Source organism: Echiichthys vipera (genome assembly GCF_963691815.1).
Source record: "Echiichthys vipera genome assembly, chromosome: 4".
NCBI classification, from domain to species: domain Eukaryota; kingdom Metazoa; phylum Chordata; class Actinopteri; order Perciformes; family Trachinidae; genus Echiichthys; species Echiichthys vipera.
In genome coordinates, this window is record NC_139829.1 from 2,334,824 (window position 1) to 2,352,129 (window position 17,306).

The 17,306-nt window shown below is 45.9% G+C and overlaps 1 protein-coding gene across 2 annotated transcripts in view; it reads right to left on the minus strand.

Annotated features, from left to right (window-relative positions):
- LOC310946715 (uncharacterized protein) overlaps window positions 1–2,439 on the minus strand; it is a 42,760-nt gene extending 40,321 nt beyond the window's left edge. For both annotated transcript variants that reach the window (XM_083913259.1, XM_083913258.1), the window contains exon 1: window positions 2,342–2,439. The gene's annotated coding sequence lies outside the window, so the exon portion shown is untranslated. The remainder of the gene's footprint in view (window positions 1–2,341) is intronic.
- Between the last annotated feature and the right edge of the window lie 14,867 nt (window positions 2,440–17,306).

Genomic DNA, 17,306 nt, shown 5'->3' on the forward strand with positions numbered 1-17,306 from the left:
TTCTCTAGTGCTTTTAACACCATTCAGCCTCTGCTCATGGGTGAGAAGCTGCTGCTTGACGACTCGATGATCTCCTGGATTACTGGCTACTTGACGGGCAGGCCACAGTTTGTCCGTCTGGGCAGTGTTCTGTCTGCGGTGGTGGACAGTGATAATGGAGCTCCACAGGGAACTGTGCTTTCTCCCTTTCTCTTCACCTTATACACCACTGACTTTCAGTACACCTCTGAGTAATGTCACCTGCAGAAGTTATCTGACGACTCAGCTGTTGTCGGGTGTGTAAGGGGAGGGGATGAGGGTGAGTACAGGACACTGGTAGACAACTTTGTAGAGTGGTCCGAACAGAATCACCAGGGGCTGAACGTCAACAAGACCAGAGAGATGGTGATCCACTTCGGCAGGAAGAAGAGGATGCCTTCACAGCCACTTCGGATCAGGGGGGAGGTGGTGGAAAAGGGGGAGGACTACAAATACTTGGGAGTGGTGATCGACAACAGACTGGACTGGAAATCCAACACTGATGCTGTGTACAGGAAGGGGGTGAGCGGACTCTATTTCCTGAGGAAGCTGAGAACCTTCAACACGTGCAGCAAGATGTTGGAGATCTTCTACCAGTCGGTTGTTGCCAGCTCCATTTTCTTTGCTGCTGTGTGTTGGGGCAGCAGCATCAGAGCCAGTGACACCAACAGACTTGATAAAATCATCCAGGGGGTAGCCTTGCTCAACAGCACCTCGGTAGTGCAGCCACCATGGTCCACACAGGGACTCGAACCAGTGACACTCCGATTCCCAGCCAAGTCACCTATGAGCTGGGTTACTGTCGCCCCAAAACAATTCCACTGTTCACAACTATTCAATCAGAAGCGCCTTATGTTTTTTCTCATAATCTGTCCACTGCACCATATATTATTATATGTTTACATTTGCACTACAATTAGTCCGCTTATTTATACATTTTATTTTTTAGGTATCTTTTATATTGTATTTTTATATTACTGTTTTGATGTGTCTGTGTGTAATTCTGCTGTTACACTGCAATTTCCCAGCCTGGGATCAATCTATTCTATAAATACATTATGAACATCTAACTTTTCATCCATTCACAAGACGTTCATACTTTTAGTGGAGGCATATTGTCGGTGTGCAGTTGCCCCGTTTGATAACATTGCAGCCTGGTTCACAGCGGCCATTTGTCACTTCCTCAGAAATATATAGGGAAATCGGGTCCAGGTAGAAAAATACCTAAATACCTACCTAACAGAGCGGTTTGACATTTAGGTCTTTAACATCCCTACTGCAACTGACGCTTTCTCCAGGGAACTGACACAGAATGAGAAAAGACCTGTAGTACATGGTGTTCTGAGAACAAAATGCATGGGCTTCACTTCTTCTTCTCCCTCCTCCAGTTAATGAGCACAGTGCAAACGTCCTGAGCTCTCATGTAGTGACCTAACCTAAGGAGGCTCGCTCAAACTTCACACGACGAGTAGCGCTGTGGCAATAAACGCTGAGTGTGCAGTTTTTAGTTCATTTACACACAAACCGTCCACCACCACCAACAACAACAACAACTCTGAAGTAACTACTGTGTGGGAACACAGTCGCACATCTAAAACCGCGCGAAAGTAAAAGGGAACAACGAGTTCCGAAGCTACGCTGGTTTGGGACGGGGGATGGGGGTGTGGGTGTGTGTGTGTTCTCTAGCAGGCGCTGTAAGTGATAAAGACTTCGACAGCAGCACACAGGAGAGTAAAAAGTTTCCAACAGACATGACACATTCAGACTGTTCTCGGAACCTTAAGTTATTCAGCTCTGCTCCATTTGTCTTCAGAACAGAAACAGTCACACTTACGCCACTGGCACCAATACGTGTGAGCTCTGGTGTTATATTGTGTTCAAAGCCACAGAAATACAACAATGTAGCCTAGCCGCTATCCTTAATGAAACATGTTAGAAAAACACATAGTATGCTGTTTGTTCAGCTAGCCTTTAGCCTATAAACAGTCCGTTATTATGAACTAAAGCAGCAGCTTCATGCACGGGTAGGATGTTTGACTTCAGGACATTGTGTTCTCGACAAAAACGACATAAAAGTGTGAAGTGTGTCCTCTACAGTGAGCTCGGTGCAGCAGCAGTGACTTCAGCCTGGGAGCACTGGATGGACTCGGGATAGTCGAGATGGATTGCCTGCCTGCTTTCCACTCCGGCAGATGCAGCGACCGTCCTTGTTCCTGTCTAATTCCATAGGCTATTAAGTGCATAGAGAATAAACCCAGCGCTCACATACACAGAGCCGAGCCGAGCCGAGCCGAGTAGCGGGCACACACACACACAAACTTACCTCTAATCTTCCCAGGAATTCCTTTTCTTCCCTTTAAAACTCTCACTGTTGTTCAGTCTAAATTCCGTAAACACGCTTATGGTTTCTTGTGTTGTTATAGAGCGCGACACTCTGCGCATGCTCGGTTTAGGCATCCAATCCTGTACAGTTGCTTTATATAACTAAACAATAATCCCATCTAACCTTGTATAATCCCGAAATCACTGACAGCAACAGTGATTTCATTATTCTTACTATTATTATATATATTACTATTGTACAACTTTTTATGCCTGTGAATATCAATTTATTTTTATGTTAATATGGTGATAACCGTTTTTTTACAGGATTAATCAAGCCTGGCTGTTAGCCTGGTCTAACCTGGTCTGGTCTGGAGCAGGCTAACAGCACTGAATAAATCTCCATGGTAATTTAGGTGCCTGTGCTTTTGTGCAACCCGATCATGGATAAAGTACGGTAAGACGAGATAAGCGGAATATCCCAGCTTAATCTCTTATCTAGATTTCATGCAACAGCCCCCAGCATTCAAAGTCTGGCTTAAGTACATATCAGCAGAATGTAGCCTAAGTATCAAAAGTCAAACTACTGATAATGCAGCAGAATGGCCCCTGTGTGGCTAATGTATATTGGTGAAAGTAGAGTTGATTTGAGGTTGTGTTTTTTTGGTGTTCTGCTGTTAGGCATCTCAATCTGTTACAACACATCATATTTTATAAGATCATGATGTGCACAGTGGCTATATTAACTATAACTATAACACAAATGTAAACATTTCCCTCTGAAGTGAGTGAAAGAGTAAAGGAACACTAAAATAGTACTTGAGTAAATGTATGAAGTTAATCCAACAAATGCTGTCATGTCAACAAATGCTTTATTTTCCCAAGTGACCCAAGACCTTGTGTGTGTGTTGTATAAAAACAGAAACTTATTGAAAATAATTAGACCAGCTCTTCATCATTTCCTGTTCTTTCCTGTTGTCTGAAGACTTGAATCAACCTCTTTCTAATCTGACATCATTACTCAGTGTTAAAGTAAACTGGTCACAGCCGCTATTGTTTGACCATAGACTGCTTTTACGGGCAGTGGTGGATTAAGGTGGTCATGGCCCCCTAGACTACTGTTTGTTTGGGCACCCAACATTAATAATCATGCTTTATCAGAAAAAGACCCCTCTTTCTGCAGCCTTGAAAACTCCTGTCAATTCAGGATTTTTTTTTAGTAGATCTTTATGGGGCCACTGCTCTAACCACTGTCCCACTGACATTTCCTTTCTGACATTTTGCTGCTGTACTGTCTAGTAACAGTTAGTGACGTATCATTTGACAACAAAACTGACCTTATGAACCCGCCACATCATTGCAGCTGATTGGGTAAATGTGTCCCATATCTATCCAATCAACCACTTTTAATTCTAATTACTTATAGCCATTTGTTTGACGTGTGACAAATGTCCTGCATTGATTTCTATAGTTCTAGTATTTGAACAATGTTTCCCCCTGAAAAGTTTGATTAGTACAAACCTATGTATGTGAATATAAGGAAGAAACTATTAGAAATACTCAGAAACCACATGATACTCTTTTTATTTATTGCACTTTTATTCAAAGCGCTTTGTAATTTGCCTCTTGTTTACACATTCACACACACATACTCACTCACTGCAGTAGTGAGTATGTGTGTGCAGTATGTGCAGTAGCAGCAAGCTACCATGAAAGATTCTGGTCAATGTCTCTGTCAAGGGCACTTCAACAGGACCCCCAATCCTGTGGACAACCTGCTCTCCCTTGAGCCACATCTGTGAAGCCCCTGGAGGTGTGTGTGGGGTGACAGCTGGTGCACGGGTGTAAACCCTGGTGAGCATATATTTATGGATATGGTCAATATAAAAAAAAAAGTGTCTAGATGTACTTCTTTGGGGTGCATAGATTACTCACTGTTTATGAATGCATGGTGATTATTGAGTGTCAATAAATTCTGGAAGATTCTCTGCTGCGTGACCAGGTACCTACAACATAATTGAGAAATCTGACATAGACACACTTGCACACTCTCTCATCTATAGAGCGTAGCATAGGACTGACAGTGTTGGCATTGTGTTGGCAAAATAATTCACTTTAATACAATAACCCCATTCAAAAAGGACCATAGTGCTGAACCAGCGGTTCTCTCAGAGTGTTGGCAAACACCAAACATTAGGCGCTTCAAAACAGATAGGATTTAAGTCCACTGGAGGACAAACAGCCAGTTTTCGAGTCCTGACCATAGACCCATCAACACCTTTGGGATGAACTAGAACACATGATATTCCAGAGCAAATTATCTCATATTAATATATTCAGTGCTAAAACGTTTTGCACAAAATAAAAGAGAAACTTGGTCTGATGACATGCAAGTTTCCATGTTGTATTATGCTTGTTTCAAAATACAATGATGCAGCTTGTAATATGAGTGTCTTTAGTCCCAGTAGGTGGCACTGTCCACTCAAACTTTATTCTGCTTGTTGTTCCACCAGCAGAGCACGTCACCTGTCCTGTACCAGTGCTGCACAACAACAAGTACATCAAATGAACATGAATACTGAATGAACCAACAATAAGGAATAAAGAGCTGAGATTTTTTTTTCTTACTATGGTGCATATTTGCTTGAACGCACGCATGCACGCGCAGTCCCACAATCCTCAGACAATGGAGGCAGCACACACTGAAAGTGAGGCTAAAGGTCCTTGAGGCCTTTGCTGCATGTCTCCCCCTCTCTCTCTCACCCCATTTCCTGTCTGTCCTATATAATAAAGGCTTGAAAAACTGACAGATTACAATTACATGACAATCTAACTGAATCATGTATCTGCTTAGATTTTCAGATGACTCTGCATATGTTGGGAGGATCGGTGATGGATGGAGGGGGGGGGGGGGGGTACAGAGACCTGATGGACCACTTCGGGGTGTTGTATGGGAGGAACCACCTGCTCCTAAATGTGATCAAGAACAAGGAGATGGAGGTGGATCTTTAGGAGGACCAGGGCCGGTATGTATAACCATAGACATAATAAAGAGTAGACGCCGCATCGACCGCTACTGCCGACTGGCGCTGACAAGCGGTGGGGCCGCCATCTTGGACCGGTAGACCGCTCTGTTCAGTGTAATCTGTTTGGAAGGTGAAATTAACTGTCAGCGCATTTAATTAATCATACCTCACTGAATACCCAACTGATTTTCACACGTTTTTGTGTGGCTATGATACAGGACACGTGGTTGTCTTCAGAAACAAAACGGGGACAGGTATTTATTTCTGTATTTAGAAAACCAGGGGCGCCTGGTCCCCCTGTGATATGTGATATAGGCTATGGTGGGTATTTTGCAAATCACACACTGTAAATATGATAGAGAAGCAAAAACAATATATGATTAAGCTATATATAACATATGTGAAATATATAGTATATAAAATAAAAATATATGATCAATATCTTCTTTATGATCAGGAGGACAGATATGAGCTGGAGAGCAGAAAGGAGGATGAGGAGTGGTTCAAAGGTACAAAGTTTATGTGTTGGCTCGGCAACCTATTGCTGCCACAATGACAAAATAAAAATCTTGTTTTAAGCAGATCCTTTTCATGGTAAACACGATCTGATGATAGTTAAATTTACATATTTCTTTCTTATTAATACATGTCAAATTATTCGGTTCAATAGACTGAACAAATGACAACAATGGAAATGTTTACATTGTGAAATATGTAATTAATTTAGAAGATAGAATGCTGTATCTCAGAGCATCCTGAAATGTTGTCTGACAAAACCACCAGGATTTTTTCATATTGTTAGCTGTAATATACACTAACCGGCCACTTTATTAGGTGCAACCGTCCAACTGCTCGTTAACGCAAATTTCAGCCAATCACATAGCAGCAACTCAATGCATTCAGGCATGTAGACATGGTGAAGACGATGTGCTGCAGTTCAAACTGAGCATCAGAACGGGGAAGAAGTGAAGTGACTTTGAACGTGGCATGGTTGTTGGTGCCAGACGGGCTGCTCTAAGGATTTAAGAAACTGCTGATCGACTGGGATTTTCATGCACAACCATCTCTAGGGTTTACAGAGAATGGTCCCAAAAGAGAAAAGACCCAGTGAGCGGCAGTTCTGTGGGCGCAAATGCCTTGTTTTAGCCAGAGGTCAGAGGAGAATGGCCAGACTGGTTGGAGCTGATAGAAAGGCAACAGTAACTAAAATATCCACTGGTTCCAACAGAGGAATGCAGGTGAGCATCTGTGAACACACAACACCACCTACTTTCTACAGAGAGGGAACTGCAGCAGAAGACCACACTGACACTTTATTAAGCACCAGGTATGCCTAATAAAGTGGCCGGTGAGTGTAGGTTGCAGCCTCTGGGGACCAATATCATAACTTTAAACTGCCTTATTCATGTTCACAGATAATACAATAAAAAACCTCATGATGGAAATAAGAGATGCCAGAATACTCAGAGTTAATGATTGATGGTCTCCCCTGCATACCTTTCTCACATTGGACAAAAAAAAAATTGTACAATATGAAAGCAGACATTGCAACTCATTAAACAAAAAAAAAAACAGATGCAGACCTACAAACTTTGGAGTAGTGAAAAAGGTGACAACATATAAAACTAAAACCCCTTTTATTCACTTCTACTGCCCTGGTTGACATAAAAAAGGTGACTGTAACCAAAAGATGACCAGTTTGCAGGTGTGCAAACGTTCATCTAATAACAACAATAATAATAATAATAATAATAATAATAGATTCATTTTCTATAGCGCTTTTCTCAGTACTCTAAGACGTTTTACAAACAGAAAGCACGTTAAACATCACATTAATAGAAAAACAGAGGGTGGAAGATAGTGGGTTTTAGTTGTTGTAGGTGATCCTGAAGAGATGGGATTTAAGCTGACTCTTGAATGATGGGAGTGTTTCAGTTTGTACATGTTAACGACAAATCCTCTATGCACACTAAAGTCAGCCACGGAGTCCCAGTGGGTTCTGTCCTTGGACCGATACTATTCACCTTATATATGCTTCCCATAGGAAATATTATAAGGAAGTACTCCATAAGCTTTCACTGTTATGCTGATGATACACAATTATATTTGTCGATCAAACCAGAAGAAACCGATCAGTTAGATAAACTTCAAAGGTGCATTAAAGAAATAAAAAGCTGGATGACCTGCAATTTTCTGATGTTAAACTCAGATATAACTGAAGTTATTGTACTTGGCCCCGAAAGCCTCCGAAACTCAATAGCTAAAGATATTGTTTCTCTGGATGATGTTGTGTTGTCCTCCAGCACCACAGTACGGAATCTGGGTGTTATTTTTGATCAGGATATGTCCTTCGATTCTCACTTAAAACTAACGACAAGGACCGCATATTTTCACCTGCCTAATATTGTGAAAATTAGGAACATTGTGTCTGAGAAAGATGCAGAAAAACTAGTCCATGCATTTGTTACTTCTAGGCTGGACTACTGCAACTCCTTGTTATGAGGCTGCTCCAATAAGTCTGTTAAGAGCCTCCAGTTGGTCCAAAATGCTGCAGCTCATGTACTAACTAAAACAAACTGAAGAGAACATATCTCTCCTGTATTAGCCTCTTTGCACTGGCTACCTGTAAACTCCAGAATAGAATTTAAAATCCTTCTCCTTACCTACAAAGCTCTTATTGGTCAGGCTCCGTAGTATCTTAAAGAGCTCATAGTACCGTAGTATCCGACTAGATCGTTGCGCTCTGAGAATGCAGGGTTACTTGTCGTTCCTCCAAGTCTCTGAGTCTCCAAAAAAAGAATGGGAGGCAGAGCCTTCAGCTACCAAGCTCCTCTCTTGTGGAACCAACTCCCAAGTGTTATTCGGAAGGCAGACACTGTCCCCATATTTAAGAGTAAACTTAAAACTTTCCTTTTTGATAAAGGTTACAGCTAGGGCTTAGGAGCCCTCAGCTATGTTATTTTTAAAGCTGAGTTTGTTCTGCTTTATGATGCTGCTATAAGCCTAGTCTGCCAGGGGATAATACTTTTCCCAATACTCTGACCTTCTCTCCTTTCTGTCTATGTCATTCATGTCTCATCAATGCATGTTACTAATTCAACTTCTTCCCCGGAGTTGTTTGTGCTTTGTCATCTCGCAGGTCTCTGCTGATCGTGGTGGTGCCTGCTGCCGTGGTCCTGCATGACGCTTCCTGCTACCTCTATAACTGTTAGTCATATATACTGTCACTAGTCTTATAAATTATAAAATTTGTAGCCATAATAACACAATCAGTGGTATGACTAGCTGTATTGCAGCTGCTATTGCCGCTACTCATCATTGATCATGTTTGTCATAATTATTATCATTTTCATATTCTATCACCTTAGATGCGCTTGTTCCTACTATTCTGCTGTATTAACTGCCATAACATATGAATCATATTCACATTACTATAGATATTGTTATAGATACTGTAACTCCTTGGTTGCTTGCATCTCTGGAAGTGTGTCTGTCTCTCTGTCTTTTGTCTGTCTTTTTCTATCTATCTTTCTCTCTCCTTTTCTTCCTCCCCAACCGGTCAAGACAGATGGCCTTCCTCCACAGAACTGGGTCTGTCTGACGTTCCTGCCTGTTTTAGGGAAGGTTTTCGTTGAACTGAATTAAATTGAATTGAATTGAATAACTACTTCACTGAGAATGGCCTGGACTGGCAGACTGTGTTGGAGTCTCAGTGACGGTGCAGCGTCAATGATTGGCAGACATGTAGGCCCTGGACCAAGCACTGAGCCTTGAGGGACTCCGCATGAGACAGGGAGGATGTGGGATTTCTGGTTGTTGATGTAGTGGAATCTTTCAGACAGGTAGGAGGTGAACCAGGAGAAGGCAGAGTCAATGATGCCAATAGATTGCAGACGGCTGAGAAGGATGGAGTGATTGACGATGTCAAAGGCAGCACTGAGGTCGAGGAGGTGGAGAATGGTGAAGGAGCTGGAGTCAGAGGAGAGTAAGAGGGCGTTGATGACTTTGAGTAGAGCTGTTTCAGTGCTGTGGGGGAAGCCGGATGGGAATGTTTCGTACAGGTTATTGGAGTGGAGGTATTGCTAGAGTTGAGTTGAGACAGCTCTTTACAATAGTTTTGAGAGGAAGCAGGCTTTGACAAGGTCAGAGGGTAGGAAGTCCAGGGTGGAGGTTGATAATTTCATGGTGGAGAGTATTTTGGAGAGGTCTGCTGTGGTTATGGGTGAGAAAAGGGATAATCGCTGGTCCGGGGTAAGTAGCAATTCCAAGTCTTGGGTGGTGGCAGAGGAGATGGCGAGCTGGTTGTGGATGCTTTCTATCTTGAGGTGGAAAAATGATAGGAAGTTGTCACATTTTTCCTGGGTGAATGAGAATGAGATCCTGAATTGTGCTGAATTGTAGAGGTGCATGTGTCCTTCATAGGCGAGGGTGTGTACTGTGAGACCGGTTTTCTTGTGTAGTCGTTTTAATTGTCTCCGTTGTTTTTTGAGTTTGTGAAGTTCCGGGTTGAACCAGGTAGACGAGTGAGATCTTCAACCTTAGCCTGCAGCTAGGGAGAGTGCCTACCCTGTGGAAGACATCCTACATCATTCCGGTTCCCAAGAAGAGCTGAATGACTACCGACCGGTGGCACTCTTCACACCTGATGAAGACGTTGGAGCGGCTCTTCCTCAGCCTCCTCAGACCCCAGGTACAACATGCCCAGGACTGCCTGCAGCTTGTGTACCAGCCAGATGTTGGTGTGGAGGATGCCATCCTCTACATGAGTCCACTCCCATCTGGATAAGGGAAGCGTCACAGCGAGGAGTCTCTTCTTGGACTTCTCCAGTGCCTTTAATACAATCCAGCCCCCTATACTTCAGGAGAAACTGAACAGTATGGGAGTTTACCCCTATCTGGTGGACTGGGTCAGAGACTATCTCACTGGCACACCACAGTATGTCAGGCTGAAGGACACCACGTCTGGTCAGCAGCACTGGAGCCCCTCAGGGCACAGTGCTGGCCCCTCTTCTCTTCACCTTGTACACCTCGGACTTCTGCTACAACTCGGAGCTGTGTCATCGGTGTACTTCTGTATGTGACACAGGCATCGTGGGATTCATCATGGGTGACAGAGAGGAGGAGTATTGGAGTCTGGTGGGGGACTTTGCTCTCTGGTGCCACACTAACCACCTACAGCTCAACACCTCCAAGAAAAAGGCTGGTGATGTGGCAGAGAGGAGGACACTGGACAAACTGCTGGACATTATGGACAATGCCAGCCACCCCCTGCACACCGTCATTAGCAACCGGAGGAGCCTGTTCAGTGGAAGGCTGCTCCTGCCCAAGTGTAGGACCAACAGACTAAAGAACTCCTTTGTCCCTCAGGCCATCACAGTCTACAACTCCTCACTCGGGGGGAGGAAGAAATAAAGAGGTCAGAAGGGAAGGAGGGGGAGCCACTCACTGTGCAATTAATAATCTACTCTTACATACCTGGACACTTATCGTCTTTTCTTTGTGCAATAACTTTATCCACCACTTAATTTTATCTTATACATTTCCTCTACATTTTACTTATCTGATTTCATTTTCCGTGAATTTTATTTGACCTGTATTCTAACATCTACCTCATATATATTTGACTAAGAGTCTATTGTTTAAAAAGTTATCTCAGGTCACTTTACAGAGTAGGTAAAGACCACACTCTATGACTTATTTATGATTAACATAGACCCAACAATTCCCCCGTAGAGTATGGTGGCAACGAAAACCTTCCCTATAACAGGCAGGAACGTCGGACAGACCCAGCTCTGTGGAGAACGGCCATCTGTCTTGACCGGTTGGGGAGGAAAAAAAGGAAAGAGAAAGATAGAAAAGACGCACAGATGGACAGAGAGAGACAGACAGACACACTTCCAGAGATGCAAGCAACAAAAGCGTAACAGTAACTATAATAATGTCTATAGTAATGTGAATATGACTTAGATATTATGGCAGTTAATACAGCAGAAAACAAGCACAGCTAAGGTGATAGATTATGAAAATTATAGTAATTATGGTGGCAAACATGATCAATGATGAGTAGTGGCCATAGCTGCTACGATACAGCGAGATTTACCACTGATGGTGTTTTTATGGATACAAATACTATAGTTTATAAAACAAGGGATAGTATATATGAGTAATAAGTGATAATAGCAGCAGGAAGCGTCATGCAGGACCACGGCAGCAGGCACCACCATGATCATGAGACCTGCGAGACGACAAAGCACAAACAACTCCGGGGAAGAAGTTGAATTAGCAACATGCATTGATGAGACATGAATGATACAGACAGAGAGGAGAGAAGCTCAGAGTATCAGGAAAAGTATTATCCCCTGGCAGACTAGGCCTATAGCAGCATCATTAAGCAGAACAAACTCAGCCAAGACAACTGCACCAATATCAAGCATGCTCTCATCTCAGGCTTCTTCCTCAAAGTAAACACCCTGTTCTCTTAAGCAGAGTATGAGACTTGTAATCAGTTCCTCTCTTTATTTATATTTATGCTATTATGTTTATACCAAAACTAATACCTCCAAAACAAATAACGTCCCCATCGGCCTCAGCTGTACTTTGAGCTGATTAGCAAATCTTAACTTGCTAACATGCAAGGATGCATGCTAGGATGGTGAACACGGTAAACATTATACCTGTTTAGCATCAACATGTGTTTTTAACGCAACATTCGACTGGCCATTTGTCCGGGTTAGAGCACTGCTGGCGTCTGGTTTGTTGACTGCCGCTTCTGTCCCTGTCTCCGTCCAACGTTTTTCGTGCCTATCTATCTGTCTCTTCTTTCTTTGTTTTGTTTTATCCCCTCGTCTCAGCGTCAGTTTAGCTGTCCAACTGTCCGCGTCTCTCACCTCATCTCGCTTCCCCGCAGTTCCGCTTGCTTCCCCCCACTCCCGGACTATCAGCTGTGTTAGCCAGCTAGCTAACTGTCAGCCGGCTAAACGTCCTCCACCACTGGACTTATCCGCTTCTCCTCCACTGGATCTACCCGTGTCTCCGAGTGTGCGGCTCGCTCCCTCACCCTGGACCTGGGCTCCGCTCAGTTCCTTCACCCGCTCCTACGCTCCCGGACTATCAGCTGTGTTAGCCAGCTAGCTAACTGTCAGCCGGCTAAACCTCCTCCACCACTGGATCTATCTGTGTCACCTTCACTTGATCTACCTGTGTCTCTCTGTTTGTGTGGACCGCCTGCTCTGGATCTGGGTGAGTAAGTTGTGTTTTTGTGGTGGTGATTGTGGCAACCTGTGACCGTCCCGCTATGTGTGCTGCTAATAACATTAGCCAAACTCCCTGCCAGTTTGTCAGACGCAGCCTAGCTGAGTGCCCTGCTAAAAACATTAGCTCAGCTGTGTAGCTATCTAGCCGGCGTTCAGGGGGGGAGCCCCCACTCCCTTCCTGCTCGTCAGCGGTAGTCTAGCTGTGTGCCTCGCTAATAACAACAGCCCAGCTGTCCCGCCACCAAGCAGGCGTACCTGGGGGGAATCCCCATTCCAGCATCAGCTCGCCTGGCTGACTGCTGACACGGCAATGTGGGCTCTGCCTACGCGCGGGAACGGTCCGGGGCAACCAACACCACCCATTCTACCGACTTCAACCCCTGGTTCACTGCTGCGCCCACACAACTCACTGCCTACCAGCTTCTAGCTACCCAGATGCTAGCCACTGCCAACATCCTACCTCGCCTCCTTTCACCAATACTGACCCATCTACACCTTGGATCTTCACTTCTGCTACTTCACACTCTCTCCACCCTCTCCTCCACTCCACCAACTCCTCCCCCTCTCACCTACACTGCTGCCGACCTCCACCGCCTCAACAACAACCATCGCCTTCCTGCTGCTGCTGCCACCGCAGCCAGCAAAGCTGGGATCCATCGCAATCGCCGCTTCATCCACCGAGGCCCTGGCCCCCCCCGCAACCAGCACCTCCCCGCTGGCTCACCTATCCCCTCATTCTGGACTAACTCTCGCCCCCCCCGCTCCCACTTCCCGAACTGCCAACTTCAACAACCTCCGCTCCCCCTCCCCGCTCCTCCATCCATCTCCCTTGCACTACTGAACTGTCGCTCCCTCTCCAACAAATCACCTGTTATATCTGAACTGTTACTGGACAATAACCTTGATCTACTCCTCCTCTGTGAAATCTGGCAAAAGCCTCTGGACTACTATGCTCTCAACCAAGCCACTCCTCCCAACTACAGCTACATCGCCAAACCCTGCCTTTCCGGCAGAGGGGGAGGCGTTGCCATTCTCCATAAACAATCCCTGACCATCACTGAACTCAATCTCAACCTCCCATCTATCTCATCCTTCGAACACCTTGCCTTCTCCCTTCCCAACTCTATCACTGCTGTTCTAATCTACCGTCCCCCGAAGCCACACCCATCTTTTCTCTCTGATCTGTCCGACCTCCTCACTATTGCGTCCTCCCTCTCTCCCCGCCTCCTACTTACCGGTGACCTGAAGATCCACATCGATCAGCCCAACGCCCCACTGACATCTGACTTCCTCTCTCTTCTTGACTGTTTCCACCTTACCCAACATATTGACTTCACCACCCATACCAAAGGCCACATCCTCGACATCGTCTGCTCTGCCTCCCTACCCGTCTCTAACCCCCCTCCCCTTTCCCCTCTCTGATCACCTATGCATCATCTTCTCCGCTCCTCTACCCTCTCCCCACAATCCCAGAAAGCATGCCATCTCCTACCGTAACATCAAATCAGTCAATCCACTCTCCCTCTCCCAGCTCATATCCTCTGCCTTCCCCCCCGACTCTGCCCCCTCTTCCCCTGATGACTACGCCACCATGCTCAACTCCATCCTTTCTGACTCACTTGACTCCCTTGCCCCCTGGAAAACGTCTTCTGTCTCATTCACCCACTCTGCCCCCTGGTACACCCCCGAACTCCGCACCATGAAACAGACCGGCCGACAAATCGAACGACTCCTCAAACGAACCCACCTCACCGTTCACGCTGAAGCCTACAAACACCACATCTCCTCCTACCGTGATGCTCTCCAAGCTGCCAAATCCGCCCACTTCTCCACCCTCATTAACAGTACCAACAGGAACCCCCGCATCCTGTTCTCCACCGTCAACAAACTGCTCCGGCCGCCAGACCGCAACCCTCCCTCCTCACCCAACATCTGCAACTCTTTCCTCCTCGCCTTTAACAATAAAATCTCCCAAATCAACAGCTCCCTGACTGCCACTGTTGGCAACTCCTCCACCAACACCATCCCAGTGCCCTCCCCCCTCCCTGACCATCCGCCCCCCCCTTCTCTCACTGCCTTCTCCCCCATTGACCCCTCCTACATTTTGGACATCATCACTGCGTCCAAAACAACCACCTGCTCCCTCGACCCCCTACCAACAGCTCTAACCAAGGCCTGCCTCCCCGTCCTCATCCCCCACCTCACCACCCTCTTCAACCAGTCTCTGTCCCTTGGTCTCGTTCCCTCCACCTACAAACTTGCCTCCAACACCCCCATCCTCAAAAAGCCCACCCTTGATCCAGCTAACCTCTCCAACTACCATCCTATCTCCAACCTGACGTTCCTCTCCAAAACTCTGGAACGCTTTGTCGCCGCCCAACTTCACACCCACCTCCAGTCAAACAACCTCTATGAACCCCTCCAATCCGGTTTCCGCCCACTTCACAGCACCGAAACTGCCCTTGTCAAAGTTGTCAATGACCTCCTCACCTCTGCAGACTCCGGTGCCCTCAACATCCTGCTACTACTCGACCTCAGCGCAGCCTTCGATACTATCAATCATTCCATCCTCCTCGAAAGGCTGCGCCAGCAGGGTGTTGAGGGCACTGCCCTCGACTGGCTCACCTCCTACCTCACCGACAGGCAACAGTTTGTCTCCCTCTGCGGCCACACATCCACCCTCTCTCCTGTTTCGCAGGGGGTCCCTCAGGGCTCAGTCCTTGGCCCCCTTCTCTTCATCTGCTACCTATTCCCCCTTGGACACCTCATCCGCTCACTCAACCTCGAATTCCACTGCTATGCTGACGACACCCAGATCTACATCCGCACCAAACCCACCCAAAATCTTCCACTCAACCACATTGAAACCTGCATTTCTGCAATAAAAACATGGCTGTCCCAGAACTTCCTCAAACTCAACAGTGACAAAACAGAACTCCTCCTCATTGGCACCAAATCCACTTTAAACAAAACCGGACCCATCTCACTTACCATTGACAACTCAATCATTTCTCCCTCCCCCCTTGCACGCAACCTTGGTGTTATCCTGGACCCCAAGCTCTCCTTTGATCCCCACGTCCGCTCCATTGTCAAGACCTCCTACTTCCACCTCCGCCGCATCGCCAAAATCAGACACTGCCTCTCCCCCCCTGCCGCTGAATCCCTCATCCACGCCTTCATCTCCTCACTTCTTGACTACTGCAATTCCCTCCTCACTGGCATCACCTCCCATTCCCTCCATAGACTCCAAATGGTCCAGAACTCTGCTGCTCGCCTCCTCACTCACACCCGCTCCCGTGAACACATCACCCCCATTCTCTACACCCTCCACTGGCTCCCGATCAAACAACGCATCGACTTCAAAATACTCCTCCTAACCTTCAAAGCTCTCCACCATCTGGCACCACCCTACCTGTCTGACCTCCTTATCCCCCACCGCCCCTCCCGAGCCCTCCGATCCTCCTCCTCCCTAACTCTGACCATGCCACCTTCCAAACTCAAAACCTTTGGACACAGAGCCTTCTCAAGAACTGCACCCCAACTCTGGAACTCTCTCCCCCAGCCCATCCGCGACTCTCCATCACTCACAACATTTAAATCCCGTCTAAAAACCTTCCTTTTCTCACAAGCCTACAACCTCCCCTACCCATAACTACATTCACTCCTGTCCTCTCCCCCCGACCCCCCCCTCCTTCCGCTCTCCTCACCCATTCAGCCCCCGACCCCCCCCCCCCCACTGCTCTTCAATCCATCCCCCCACCTCTATTGTTGTACCTGTTTCTGTCTGTTTGTCTGTATCAGCATTACCCCATGCCCCCTTTGCTTTGTTTCCCTGTCATCCTTGTCTTCTGTTGTTTGCTACCTGTTACATGTGTGTCTATGTACTACCTGTCCTGCTCTGTAAGCGACTTTGGGTCTTTGAAAAGCGCTATACAAATTAAATGAATTATTATTATTAGCTTTAAAAATAACAACACAGCTGAGGGCTCGTAAGTCCTAGCTGTAAGCTTTATCAAAAAGGAAAGTTTTAAGTTTACTCTTAAATATGGGGACAGTGTCTACCTCCCTAATAACACTTGGGAATTTGTTCCACAGGAGAGGAGCTTGGTAGATAAAGGCTCTGCCTCCCATTCTATTTTTGGAGACTCTGAGACTTGGAGGAACAACAAGTAACCCTGCATTCTCAGAGCGCAGCGATTTAGTCGGGTAATACGGTACTATGAGCTCTTTAAGATACAATAAGAGCTTTGTAGGTAAGGAGAAGGATTTTAAATTCTATTCTAGATTTTACAGGTAGCAAGTGCAAAGAAGCTAAAACAGGAGAAATATGTTCTCTTCGATTTGTTTTAGTTAGTACAGGAGCTGCAGCATTTTGGACCAACTGGAGACTCTTAACAGACTTATTGGAGCAGCCTTATAATAAGGAGATGCAGTAGTCCAGCCTAGAAGTAACAAATACATGGACTAGTTTTTCTGCATCTTTCTCAGACACAATGTTCCTCATTTTCGCAATATTACGCAGGTGAAAATATGCAGTCCTTGTCGTTAGTTTTATGTGAGAATCAAAGGACATATCCTGATCAAAAATAACACCCAGATTCCGTACTGTGGTGCTGGAGGACAACACAACATCATCCAGAGCAACAATATCTTTAGCTATTGAGTTTCGGAGGCCTTCGGGCCAAGT